Raw genomic sequence first — 14,877 nt, forward strand, 5'->3', positions numbered from 1 at the left:
GTCTGGGACCGGTACCGTTCAGACCCACCGAACTATTCTTGGGTTCGCCCATCTATACTAATAATAATAATAATGTAGGTTATTTGATCTAATTATTTTGAAATTCAGCAGCAAATCTACATGAATACTGTTGTTTTTTTCAATTATTTTGATATCAGATGTGTGAACTTTAAGTATTGAATCGCCATTTTGTAAATTCATACTAGGCCACTAGTAACATTGGGTAAAACTCAGGTATTGATGTCATATCCAGAATCTGAAAAAAAAAAAGAGTTATGTTTAGAGTTGATTACAGTTGAGAAATTTAATTTACTCTGCCAAAGTTGCTGAGCCTACTCAGAGCGATAGGGTTGAGAATGTCTGGTGGAAAAGTGAAGACTGGCTGTCATGGAAGACCAGATTGGACGCCAGATCAGGGCAGCTCAAATCAAATTGCTCATCTACAGTCATGATTGCTCTAATGTGATTGATGATTAGAGATGAGTGACTTTTTTGGAAAACATTTTTCAATCTCAAATTATCACGAATGTCAAAGTCGTTAAAATTTGGTCAAAGATTGGTAAACGATCACATTTCCACTAATGCTTTTATTTTGACTTTGTCTAGGATAGTGGGGAGTGTCTAGGTCAGAGGTGTGGCAGAGTGTATTTATTTATTTTTTAATAGCTTAATGTGTGTACATTCCCATTCTAGCAGCCAATCAGGGCACAGTAGCCATCCACAACATCATAACACAAGGGCTTCTGTGATTGGCTGCCAAAGTCCTCCATATAAAAAGTGAACATCTGGTTTAAATAATAATAATAATAATAATAATAATAATCATTTTTCTGGCACCATTTTATCAGTGTAAGAGAAGACGCTCCTGCTGCTGCTGCTGCAAGTGAACTTATCATTTAGTTAGATAAGATCCAGCCTTGTGTGATTTTCCAGTATCTAACTATGTTGCAAACAGGTCTTATTTGCTAATCAAAATCATTAGACCTAATATTGGCATTCCGCTAGGAGGCCCTATTTGCTAATCCAAATCGTTTGTGCTAAAACTGTGTTCCAGTCAGGAGGCCCCATTTGCTAATCAAAATCATTTGGACTAAAACTGTGTTGCAGTCAGGAGTCCCCATTTGCTAATCAAAATCATTTGGACTAAAACTGTGTTGCAGTCAGGAATCAGGAGGCCCCATTTTCTAATAAAAATTGTTAGGCCTAATATTACGATTCAGCCAGGAGGCCCCATTTGCTAACCAAAATTGTTAGGGCTATTAATGTTGTTCAGGCACACTATCTAAGAAAATACATAGTGATTGTCCATTTAGTGACAGATGACTTACAGGTCTTGGCTTAAGGTTGTGAAACAGCTTATTGAAAGAGAGGAAAGGTGCTTACAACATGTGTGGGAAAAAGCGAGGTCAGGTGGAATTGGGAATAGGTTTAATGTTAGACATGTACATGAGTTAGGTGTTAATATTACTGAAAGCTCAAGTAAACAAACACCATCTTGTCCTATCCAAAGACAACTGACAACATCTGTTACTAGACGGGCTACTCAACTCCCTTTCTGTGGCAGCCACACAGCAGTATCTCTTGTAGATGAGGCTCAGAAAGAGCATGTTCTCCAGTAGATGGCAAGCATTGCATTAGGTGGCCTCTCCTCCTCTTCCTCCACCTTAATATCACACACAGTACAATCTTCAGTGGTGGCACCCCAATCACCGTTGTTTCCCCCCACATCACAACTTTCCAACCTTCCAACTGATTGGGGAACCACAGATGGGCCAGTCTGCAGAGCTGTTCACACACTCTATTCTATGGGCATCAGAAGTCTGCTTCAAAAATTCACAGAATCCAAAGAAGAAAAGCATCTGCATCGATGACCAAAATTTTTTCCTGTTGGATCTGGGGCTGGACAAAGTAGGGTCCAAGCAGAATCCATATCCTCTTCACCAGATGTTAACCCCCGTTAGTGGAGGTGATACTGATGAGACTCAGATAACAGAGACGCACGAGGAGTATACTGTGCTGTCAGGGCAGGAAGAAGAGGAAGGTGACTCTCAGGGTGATGAGTGGGAGAACAAAGATGATGGGAGTGATGAAGCAATGTGTGAAACGCGCGTTGGAGTGGGGGTAGCAGTGGCATCATGTACAGGATGAACTCTGGTTAGTATATTTATTTCATTCTTACTCTTTGTGGAGAAGATTGTAGGTTACTGATTGCACTTGGCACTTTGTGGTTGGAACGAATGGAAACGGAGGCACAGAAGTTGAAGTTCACATTCTTTTTATTTAGGTTAAATGTGGAACCTCGGGACCACGGTCCGGGGGGCACCGAAGGGAGCATGACTACGTGAGCCCCAGACACCCGTGGTAAGTCCCCTCGAACAGGGACAAAATGGAATGCCTGGGGGACATGGGTGCTACCTCCAGTTAGACCCCGAACTCGTGGCAACTGTCCCAGTGGGACAATCGGAAAAGCAGGGTTAGCGGGAGACGTGGAGCTAACCAGGTGATACCGGGTGTACGGGTAGAAGATGGTTCCAATGGTACTGGCGTTGTCCGGAAATGAAGATAGCAGATTGGCGAGACGAGACGGGATTGCGTAGATTGATCAGTCGTCATCCAGGATAGCCGGGTAAATGTTTCTGGTGCTACTGAATCTTTACTTATAATCTGAGGCTAATATTGCCCAAATAATTTGTATTTTCAAGTAACCTATTCCTATTTCACAGGACTCCTTTAATTAGGAGTTACTCTTTGATATTTTCATGTGTGCGTATGAGTCAACTTAAGGTCATTATGCTCATTAGATAAAAGTTGTCCAAACCCACCGATTTCAGATGGATTGGTTGACCATTTAATGAGTATTGGGGCCTTCTGATTCATACCCGGCAGAATATGTCGAGGGAGCGAAAGATGTAGCTTGTTCAATTCAACATGCAATGTTTTTTTTTTTAATTTGGAGATAGAGGAGTAGATTATGGCATCGGCTTTTCCATAGAGAACGCAGGAGCACTCGTCTACGAGCTGAGGGTTCCTGTGTATGCAGGAATTAGGTGAGATAGTTATCAGCCAAATGATCAAGCACAGGGTCTAATTACCCCAGATTTATTAAAGTTGTTCTGGAGAGAGGATATAAATAAGTGGGTGTTTATAACGATGGCCACATTAACAATAATCATCCGGTGTCCCATGAATTTTGTGGTATATGTCCATTATTGGTATTTGAGATTCTGCTTTCATTTGCACACCCCAGTATGCTGCTTGTAATAATTAAAGAAAATATCCAAGAGTCAGCAGCACAAATAACCAAGTCAAGTGAGGCATTCAGCAAATCTGCCTCCTACATACAAACACTTAGCTACAACCACATTACATGCACAACTCGAAGCAGAGGTGGTTTAGAATGGGAGTTGAAAATATCTCCTGTGGTTTCTTGGCTTGCTTTGCTGTGCATTTACATAAAGGAGATCTAGAAAAGGTTGAACTTGATAGACTTGTGTCCTTTTAAACCCCACTAATGATGTAACTGTGGATTAGTTTTCAATACTATCAGCTGGAGGCAACACTTTTTTAAGTTTTGAATCCTATGGTATTGTTATTCAGTAGCACATCCACTAACAACAGGAGGTAAATGACATGTGGCTCACTGTACAAAAGCTTGTCAGTGATTAAAACATGGATGGCAGCTAGCCCTCCCACACGGAGGACTCAGATAAACCCTGCCGAGCAATCATCTATAGCCCCTACAGGTGTGCAAATTCAAACTATACAGATCAAATCTCTTGTGAATTCATCCTTTGTGAGTTAAAGCTGAACACAGGTACCAAGTAGGCAAGAATCATTGATCCCATTCTGATTTTCTGATCAGGATTAAATGTAGCTTGAAAAAAAAAACAGATTTGTAAAAACTGACTAATAATGTTGATGTTGGGTCAGCAGTTGACATGAAGGATTAAAGTCTTGTAAAACAGGACAAGATTAACCAATTAATATGGTTTCAGACATTTTAAACTTCACAATTGATGCATCTAATGTTGGCATGGGGCACAATAATACATTATGTTGTAATGAAAGACTGGGGGCATTTGTGTTCCTTCTTAGGGTAAAAGAGGGTATGGCACTTTGGGAGATTGTTTTGTTGACATGTGTATGTGTACCAATAAGGTGGCATGAGCAAAGGTGAGCAAATCTTTTAAAATTCGAATTTGTCAACTTTGCCTAATTTTCCCCCGAAACTTGATTCACGGATATAAATTAGTGCAGATTTCAATACTGGAAAGCTTGTGGAACACCCGCTAGGGCCGTGGGGTACCCGGTACTGGGTCTGGTACTTAAAAGGACATGTCACGGCGGTGGCGACCCGGTCCGTGGCCCTGGGTGCCCATGTTAAGAGAAACGGGTTTGTGAAATAAAGTTTGTTAGTGACGCCACCTGTGGTATTCAGTCAGGGGTGACCGACGCTGCTTAAAGGGGTCCTCTGGGGTGATGTTATGGCAGCAGGGATGGTATGGCTTCCCACAGGTTAAGCTGGGTCCCCAGGGCTCCTGTTGTAATAGATGAAGATGGTGATAGGTGGTGTAGTAAGAAACGGAGGACACAGGGTTGCAGTCTCTTTACCTCTTTACTTGGTTCAAGGCAGCCACAATCCAGGGTACCGGATCATGGATGCTGGTGTGGTCCGGCCGCCTTGGAAGCGAATTGGGAATCCCTCTAACCAGGTGGGGTTGGAAGCCTTCCTTCTAGCACTGTGGTGTTGAAGTCCCTTGCTGCCTTAGGCCTCACACAAGGTCCTCACATTTTCTCTGTCCCCCCTTTAGGTAGAACACTACCGGTACGATAAGTAGCTCAAGCCTTTTTATGATATATCTGCCACGACCTGGGCTCTATTTGCTACTGTGTCCTCGTGTGTTAATAATGGACCGGTAACTTGCAATCAGCTGTCCAATGGTTTCTGTCATGGGGCATGAAGTTACCCCGCAACCTCGGTCTTCTGGCTACCGGTATCTGCGCTCAGCATGGAGGAAGCCCAGTCACAGCTTCTCTCCAGGTCTTCAGTCTCCTGTGCTTCTTCTCCCTCTCAGTCTCCTTCAGACTGCTCTGCTTTCTTTTGCCTTCCCAGGAGCTGCAGAATCACTCGTCTCCACGGCCCCAGCTTTCCTTCCTCTCTCTTCACTCTCCTCTTGCCAACTGTCTAACTCCAACTCCCTAGTAACTACCTAGCAATTGACTTCTCCTCCCGACCAGAGAGAACAGCTCCCCTGAAGTTGGGTCTAGAGCTCCCCCTTCTGGCCTGGAGTCAGAACAGTGTTGTATGTGCTGAATTCCTGTCAAAGGGATACTTCCTCGCTTCCAAGTGTGACATCACTCTCCCCATGAGGAAAGCAATGTCACTGTAATAACCCGCTACCTGGGGTGTTACACTTGTAATTGCTCATAAAATACAATTGGGTGAGAGGAGAGAGAGTACCCTGCTGATCGTAAGAGCTTACACTGTACAGTAGAGATTTACAAAGTGTCTCTGGAGAAGGAAAGTGACTGTGCGCCACTGGGAACAGCTGATCTGTGATGCCCAAAGTACTGACCACCACTGTAAAAGGTATGATAAGATGTCATAGCCACAGGGAATTATGGGGAAACCCACACAGCAATGCAAACTAACCTATGCCTTCTCCCTGATGCTCCAGCAGTGTGGGAAATGTTGACATATGTTGTTTTTTTCTTTGCGAACAGTGAATTGATACTCAAAAAATTGTTTACATTTGCGTGAAGCCATGAGTTTCAGGAATTTCTACTCACACTCGATTCTCCACAAATTGATCCACTCATCTCAGCATGAGTGAATGTGTTTTGTTATACTTTCACTGAATTTGTACCCTGAAGTCATGGGTATTGGCAGGCCATGATTTGCAGCAGTGTTGTCACATCCTTGCAAATTTGCTGCAGCAGCTGCAACTATTGGGATGCTGCCAACAAGAGGAGGTTTCAGCGTCAGCATTGCCTCAAGAGGAGACTAACTTTGAGATGAATCTGCATTTTGAAGGTGAGGCCAGACTAAAAAGAGAGGTAAGAGGAGTCAATATAAAATAAAGGAAATGAAAGGCTTGGCATCAAAGTCAAAATTGTGGTTGGACCCTGTGTGGTTCCCTGGGAAGCTTTTATTGGCCTATGTAACTGTTGGGCCATTTAGGCTTTCTATGGGGTGGCTGGCCTGGAGGCCAGAGCTGCTTGCTATGGAGAAAATGTTGGTGTCTGAGAAGCCAAAGTTGGTAGCAGTGTGTCAAGAAAATGATGTGCGTAGGGTCTTCCTTGAGTTCTGCATGGATCAAGGTGCCAAGCAACATGGCTGGAGAATCGTCATTGGACCAATTAATATTTTGTACTTTGGTATGCCATATCTTGGCCCTCCTCTGATAAGCAGATAGCATTGTAGTGCTGTGGCTGCATCCCTCTTCTATGCCACTATATATTGTACTGCATCGCAGATCTGTTCACTTTCTTGGATTGCGCTTCAATTTCAGTTACAGTTACAGCTACATGTGTGTAAAAGCATATTAGTAAAAATATTCACACTACCTTGGTCCAGTGTCCATTTTGGTACTTCACATAAGCTGAAGCAGGTAAATGAAAACTTTGAATTCTGTCATCCTTGGCATCATGTGTGATTACCAGACCATTGCGATGTCATAACTGTACGAAGCGAACCATGCCTTGATGTCTCATAAGGCCTAGTGACTTACACAACACAACCAGAACCTAGTAATGGTAAGAGGTGCATAGAATGTCAGAATTTGAGTGCCAGCCAACAAAGTTCAAACTGCCCTTTTTCAAGACGCTGGACAAGACTAGCACAAATCTACTTGCTCATCTCTAGAAAAGAATCTTTATAATCAACTCTACTCTCTATAAATACTCTTTCTTATACAGCCTGCATTATCTAGCAGGAGATAACACAGAAAGTTGTTTTGATTGAGCATTCATTATACTATTATTATTATTATTATTATTATTTATTTATATAGCACCATTAATTCCATGCTGCTGTACATGTGAAAAGGGGTTACATACAGGGTTATAGATATCACTACTGTTTCAATATCGTCATTATTATGGATAATATTTAATATACTGGGCCCAATTCATCATTTGCTTCTTTTTTGTCTTGTTAATATTTTGTGACATGTTTTGCACTAATCTCTTTAAAATGGTGCATGTTGTTCATGAATTTTGTGCAAAATGATAATTACTCTAAAAGGCTAAGACATCGCAAAAATGTACACAAAATTTTCAGAAGTACATAGGCTCACTCCAAGGTGGACTAGAGTATGTTTGCTAGAAATTTGTCACAATTGCTGATTCAAACAAAAATATCTAGAAATCCCAAACTCCGTCAGCAGTCATGACCATAAAGAAATAGGTGGACACATAAGACAGACTTAAAAAAAGCAATAATTAATGAATGAAAGAAGAATGAAAAACAGGCAAAAAAAATGCAAATGCAATAATGACTCAGGTCCAATTTATTTAATCTAAATTGTTCTGAAACTAGGTTCTGACTAATCTTATTGTATTTTTTAAAGGGTTTGTTGTTCTATTTTACCGGATAATAAATGATGCATATAACCCAGGCAGTGTACAGAGGACAGATGTTAATGCTTTGTTATTGCTTTCCTCACATTAATTTGTTAGGCATTCAAGCACAACAAAACAATGTCTGCCTATCATGTAACCTGACAATTGTATACTACAGCCAGAGCCCTCAGCCATTTGTAAATCAGCCCCCTGTATGTTGGGCAGGTAACCTGCTTGAGCCGGTCACTCACGTCTATTCTGGTGTGGGGATTGTTGTCCAGATGTCAAAGAATGATGAATAGCGTGACACTGGAGAAAAGTCAATTTATCTTCAACAAGTTCCTCTGGGGATATTGCAGAGGAAATCACTCCATTGAGCTCATAATTATGTGTTGTGTATTCGCTTGTATAGTACAGAATTAACACAAAAAGTGAGCTTGGTTTGAGTTGGTATACATGCAGCACATAAACGCATTTTCACATTGGCCATAAAAAAGTACAGTAAAGAATAATTTGAAAATATAGGAATACAAGTAATTTGTCATGCAGGGTGAAAGTAAAAGAAAATGTATGCACAAATTATTTTCCTTTTTTTCCTTTTATTTTTTATTTTTTGCATCATCTCACCAAAACTTCCGATCACCTATATTTTATCACTTTTATAACTATAACCAAAAACAAGGGCCACCTGATCCTATAAGTGTAATATCTACTTGTAGGTGCACATGTACTCTAAGGCCATTAACAAATAAATATAAAGTATAATGAAAAGCATAATGCATAGGGACAATACTCTAAGTAAATAAGTAGTAATAGTATGTGTCAATAACATTGAATTCTTGGTTAACATTTTTTGATTAAAAAAAGTGTAAAATCCATCCCACCGCGACAAGGTGCACCCAATCAGGATGGTCCCTAACTCTAGTGACTTATCTAACTATGTGCTATCCAGGTGTCAAAATAAACATCTTACTCTGCCAGTCTATTTTGAAATTTGGATGGCACATAGTCAGATGAATCTCTGGCGTTAGAGACCATCCTGAGTGGGTACACCTTGTCGCGGTTGGATAGCTTTTATGCTTTTTTGATAAAAAATGACAACTATTTTTTTTATATATGTGTTACTATTTACTTACTGCAGTGTGCCTACATATGATGTTTTTATTCTAGGTTATTTTTTTCTAAAAATGCATAAATGTGGCTGTTTTCACATTGGGCATCGCTTCCGGGTATGCATTCTGCCAGGTGGTTCTTCAATCTCAATACCCCAAAAATGGTATTCAGATGATCACCCAGATGGAGATATTAACTTCACTTAGGCAAAACAAAATCCAAAGGGGCCTTTCTGTTGGTGCAAGTTAGCTAGGCATTTTTGGATGCCATTTGCCTTAATGAGGTCAATGGTTCCTTTTGGAGAGCATCTAAATTTCATCTTTAGGTTATTCAGACTAAAGTCCTGAATGGAGTCCTGAACTGCAGTAAAAAGTGCCGTGAACATATTTAGTTTCATAAATTAGTGCACTCATCAATGTGCTTATAAATAAGCATGTGACCCTCAAAAAATTTTTTTTACTTGTAAGATGGTAGAGAAAGGGTTCTCATTCCTGTTATCCCCATTCCTGCACTTTTACATATTTATTGTGTTTTGTTCTATTTGAGCCAGTACACAATTCTCCCTGTCTGAGTAGTTTGCTCTTTATACTATTCTTTTATGAGTTTTAGATATAAATTTGTTTTAGTTTAAATCATGCCATATCCTCACCCTGTTCATAAGTGGTTAAATAGGTTGGCCGAATGACATGTGACAACTGCGTGGCATGCAAAAATTTAATGAGTGATAGGCGAGTGGACAGCGCTTGTCGAATAAAGCGTGCGTTTAGACCTGACGAAGTAAATTGGGAGCAATTTGATGAGTACTACTGGAGCGCCCCCACACCGCCGCAGGGCCAAGGGGTACCCGGAGCCGGGCCTCTGGGTCTCTGCTCTGGGGTTGTCACGGTGGCTAGACCCGGTCCGTGGCCCTGTCTGTCAGTGGGGGACGTCCGGTGCAGTAAGTGGTGTTGTAACGGTGCGGTTGTGGGGTGCAGGTCACGGTAAATAACGAGGACACCAGGTTGCAGTCTCTTTACCTCTTTACTGGAGATCTCTGAGTCCTCAGTCCAGAATATGGTTCACCAGGCTGCGCAAGTCCGGCCGGTCCAATGGCACCTCCAGAGTTCACTTCACAGGAGGAAATCGGTGCCTTCCTTCTTAGCGCTATGTGTTGTAGTCCTTCCCTGCTGTGCTTACGGAAAGTACCCCACAACCGTTGTGTCTGTTTCTTAAGTTCCCTCACAACTCGATTAAATGATGTTCTTCTAATCTTCCGTCCCTTCCTGATGTTACAGTTAGAACGGCACCCGTTTGTCGGATAGGCCTGGAGTTCTTCCGGGACCCTAGAGACGCCCCTCTCCCGCAATTGCCTCCCAAGACTTCATAGGTGATATGTGTTAGACAGCCCGCCTTAAACTGACTGTCCTGCCGCTGTTTAGAGTATTGCTTGAAGCTGAATGTTATAATACTCCCTCGGCGTTCCGGCCACCGGTAGTGCGCCTCAGTAGGGTGTTGCTCCGGTCTTACAGCACGACCCCTACTGGAATTCTCCTATTGCTTGATCTCGTTTCTCACTCAGCACAATCTATCTCGCTTCTAGTCCTTTCTTGGGTCCCGCCGCTTCCCGGAGCTGGCGCGGACCCGTTACGTTCTTTTCAATGCCAAGCCTCTGTCAGGATCCCACCCCTGACAGAGACCCTACTGTCTCTTCCTCCACAACACCCTCTGCCACTAGGTGTTGCTTCGTCCAATCCAGTCAGCTTTCTGATCTAACTTCCTGCCTGACCCCCAGTTTACCCACTATGGTGGGGAGTGGCCTAATGAATAGAACCCTTAGCTCCCCCCGGAGGCCCGGCTGTGAAATGTATTGGTGTCTGTGATACCTGATCAGATGAACTCCTTCAGTGCCATCGGACGCACCATGGCTCCCCATAGTGGCGGAGCCACAGCACTGCAACGACCAGGACTCTGGGGCGCTGCACTCCCCCCTGGTTAAACACAGTACTCCGGGACTGGGAAGAAAACAACAATACAAGTTAGCAAAAAGACATACAATTTTGTTGAGTGCAATGACAATAAGTATACTTGAACAGGCTTCCCTTTATGGGAGGTAAGGACACTTGAACGTTACAAACATGGCAAAAATATCATAGCAACAGGCTATAATTTACTTCTGTTACCCAACCGGGCATTCTACTTAAGTGCAAAATTGTTGAACAATAATTTAACATTGCCTTTAAGGACTCACACTCTAAATCCACTAAAGACCTTCCTATAATCACATTATAAGGCACTTTAACTTTTTCATTCTCCTACTTTGGATCTGCAGGACCGCCTGTCCTATCGGCACCAGACCTACTGCCTCTCCTTTCTGTTACAGGACCGCCCCGTTCAGCCAGGGCCTACTGCCTTTTCAACTACTATACACAGTATAGAACATAACATTTCTTTCAGTTTAAGATCACTGAGTCATCTCTACATGACTCCTATCAGGACTCAGGGTTTACCTTCTATCCTAACTTTCTATCAGCATTATCTAAACATTGTCTATCGAACATTAAGCCTTCTCATTATCTTTCTTCCTTTCTTGCATGCTGGACACCACATCTATCTCTACGGGCCCACTGCATCCTTCTTCTATCTTTCACCTTTTACTTCTCAGAGCACATCATCAGTATTCCTTCACATTTAACTAATTAAACACATATAACTCTCTTGTACAAACATTATCATCACTTTTCTCTCATTGACATTATTGCTATTTATCTTAAGCAATTTTACTATTGAAATGCGATAAATGAACATCACCTTTAAGAAGGGACCAAATCTCTGTGAGGTAGCACATCTTCTCAAGCTACCAGTCCATACTCATCGAAGGTTCCAGTGCGGTATCTTCGCAAAGAGTCCTTGTTTAAGTAAAACCAGTAGGGAGCGCCTTTAATAAGGTGCAAACTATATACAAAAGAGTTCGGATCATGCACAGTTCATGATTCAGCAGTTTTTAAAACTTGTGCAAAACTTTTGGTAACAAAAACAAACAATAGGGATCCCGGGTCAACAAAGGGATCCCTTTAAGAGTTTACCCTAAACGGGTTTAGCAGCCCAACAGAAAACAGTAACTATTTACAGATTCATGGTATCGAGGTTTATTCTTCCTCAGGTGGCCGTGGGAGGTTGCTAAACAACAGCTGATGGTGGACACCTCCCGACCGTGCAGGCTTCAGCCCTTGGTCCACGGCTGATGCAGCGGTAGTTTGTTCCCTTTCTTTCCAGTCTTTCCATTGTAGGATCAAGTACCGCTTATATTGTTCCCAATTCAACACGGCGATGGTGTGACCTTCTCGCCGGACTTCATCCAGTCCAATTCGGGGGGCCTCCCACCGGAGGATAACTCCCTCCGGGCTCACATCTACGAACTCCCCCGTCTGGGTCGGTGGCAGAGGTATCAATCTCCCCGTTGCGCCGGGGGATAATACCCCTAGCCCCGCAAAAAGGAAACGGTTATTGTGGGGGCGAGGATCGATCGCAGGATCGAGATCGGTCGGGGGAGCAGGGACGCTTTCTATACCTGCGTCTGATGTGATTCCACCGATGTCGGTCCGTTCCATTAACGAGGACGCTAGAGTCGGCTGCAGCCCGGACCGCGGCTCCTCCCCGGCAGTCTCCGGATACGGCTCCGCTCCCCATAGCTCTTCTTCGGCTAGTTCCGGGATCGGGATAGGTAGGCTCAGCTCCGCTACCGGCTCCGAGGAACTCAGGTCCCCCCGCTGCGGTGGACGCGGGTCCTCTTCTGATGGATGAGGACAAGCCGGAATCACCTCGCCGTTGTTCGGGCCCCCGCTGTTCATCGTCGCTGTCCGGCATTCGAGGGCAAGGCATGTATCTGACTCTGCCATTTCTCCAAGGTCGAGCTCCTCCTTCACCTCGTTCCCGCCATCGCAAGTCAGGGGGCGGTTCTCTGCTTTGAGGCAGGTCATCGCTTTGCAACAAGAGGCGCAGGGGGCGATCACCGTTTCTGGCGCCACTTTGGTAGTCCCCTCCCATGGCACGCCCTCCTGCCTCTCTGGCGTAGCAATGGCGGCGGTTTTTGGCGGGAACTTTTGGCGGTAAATGGCGCAGCACAGTCTTTGCAATAAAGTACAATCCAAGCACAATAAATCACAGTTCCAAGGCACACATGACCTGATTCTTCAGGCTTAAGTAGATCCTGTTCGTGACGCCAAGATTTGGAGCGCCCCCACACCGCCGCAGGGCCAAGGGGTACCCGGAGCCGGGCCTCTGGGTCTCTGCTCTGGGGTTGTCACGGTGGCTAGACCCGGTCCGTGGCCCTGTCTGTCAGTGGGGGACGTCCGGTGCAGTAAGTGGTGTTGTAACGGTGCGGTTGTGGGGTGCAGGTCGCGGTAAATAACGAGGTACCAGGTTGCAGTCTCTTTACCTCTTTACTGGAGATCTCTGAGTCCTCAGTCCAGAATACGGTTCACCAGGCTGCGCAGGTCCGGCCGGTCCAATGGCACCTCCAGAGTTCACTTCACAGGTGGAAATCGGTGCCTTCCTTCTTAGCGCTATGTGTTGTAGTCCTTCCCTGCTGTGCTTACGGAAAGTACCCCACAACCGTTGTGTCTGTTTCTTAAGTTCCCTCACAACTCGATTAAATGATGTTCTTCTAATCTTCCGTCCCTTCCTGATGTTACAGTTAGAACGGCACCCGTTTGTCGGATAGGCCTGGAGTTCTTCCGGGACCCTAGAGACGCCCCTCTCCTGCAATTGCCTCCCAAGACTTCATAGGTGATATGTGTTAGACAGCCCGCCTTAAACTGACTGTCCTGCCACTGTTTAGAGTATTGCTTGAAGCTGAATGTTATAATACTCCCTCGGCATTCCGGCCACCGGTAGTGCGCCTCAGTAGGGTGTTGCTCCGGTCTTACAGCACGACCCCTACTGGAATTCTCCTATTGCTTGATCTCGTTTCTCACTCAGCACAATCTATCTCGCTTCTAGTCCTTTCTTGGGTCCCGCCGCTTCCCGGAGCTGGCGCGGACCCGTTACGTTCTTTTCAATGCCAAGCCTCTGTCAGGATCCCACCCCTGACAGAGACCCTACTGTCTCTTCCTCCACAACACCCTCTGCCACTAGGTGTTGCTTCGTCCAATCCAGTCAGCTTTCTGATCTAACTTCCTGCCTGACCCCCAGTTTACCCACTATGGTGGGGAGTGGCCTAATGAATAGAACCCTTAGCTCCCCCCGGAGGCCCGGCTGTGAAATGTATTGGTGTCTGTGATACCTGATCAGATGAACTCCTTCAGTGCCATCGGACGCACCATGGCTCCCCATAGTGGCGGAGCCACAGCACTGCAACGACCAGGACTCTGGGGCGCTGCACTACCACAGAAGAAGCTCATCGTGAAGCAGTCTTGAGCAGCATAAGAGCGCCGCTATTGTCTATGAGGAGGAGAAGAAATGGGAATAGTGTGAGCAGATAATCTCGGAGTTCCAGTTGCAAAGCCCATGAAGTGATGTTATCCTTTGGGTAATGTGATTGTGGCGACAATGAGTGGCATCGGAGGCACTTGATCAGCAGGAACCTGAGAAGGAACTCTGCTACTAGTGTGTCAGAAACCAGAATAGATAAACCTTGCGGTAATGGATCAATATGATAACCAAAAAGTTATAATAAATAAAAAGTTATAATAAATCAGTGTGAATGTACACAAAATCCATACCAAACGGGGGTAAGCAAAAATATACAATTTTATTAGAAACAATATTTAGTACATAAGTTATTCAAAAGAGACAATAGTGAAAAGTGGACGATAACAGCCAAATAAATTGGCGCACCAGATGGTAAAAAAGTGCACTATAAGATAGCACAAATATCACTGCTGCACAGCCCGCAACATCTAATGCACCGATGCCATACAAATAACAAGCGTAGTATCAGTGAAGCCTCTAATAGAGTCATAAATGAGAAAGGGCTAATAGTCATTACACTGGATATCCACAGTCCTGGATTACTACGATATGAAATATAAGACATACTACAAGGTAAACCCAATAGAAGTTATGTCATGCCTGGCTGAATACTAGTACCTTGAGACATCACAGCAGCAGAGTGCGGGCATGCAAGCAGGATACTGGGAGCCTCCTGACGAAGCCAAGGTGGTGAAACACGCGTCGAGGCTCCCAGTATCCTGCTTGCATGCCCGCACTCTGCTGCCATGATGA

Source organism: Ranitomeya variabilis, chromosome 5, assembly GCF_051348905.1.
Source record: "Ranitomeya variabilis isolate aRanVar5 chromosome 5, aRanVar5.hap1, whole genome shotgun sequence".
In the NCBI taxonomy this organism is placed as follows: domain Eukaryota; kingdom Metazoa; phylum Chordata; class Amphibia; order Anura; family Dendrobatidae; genus Ranitomeya; species Ranitomeya variabilis.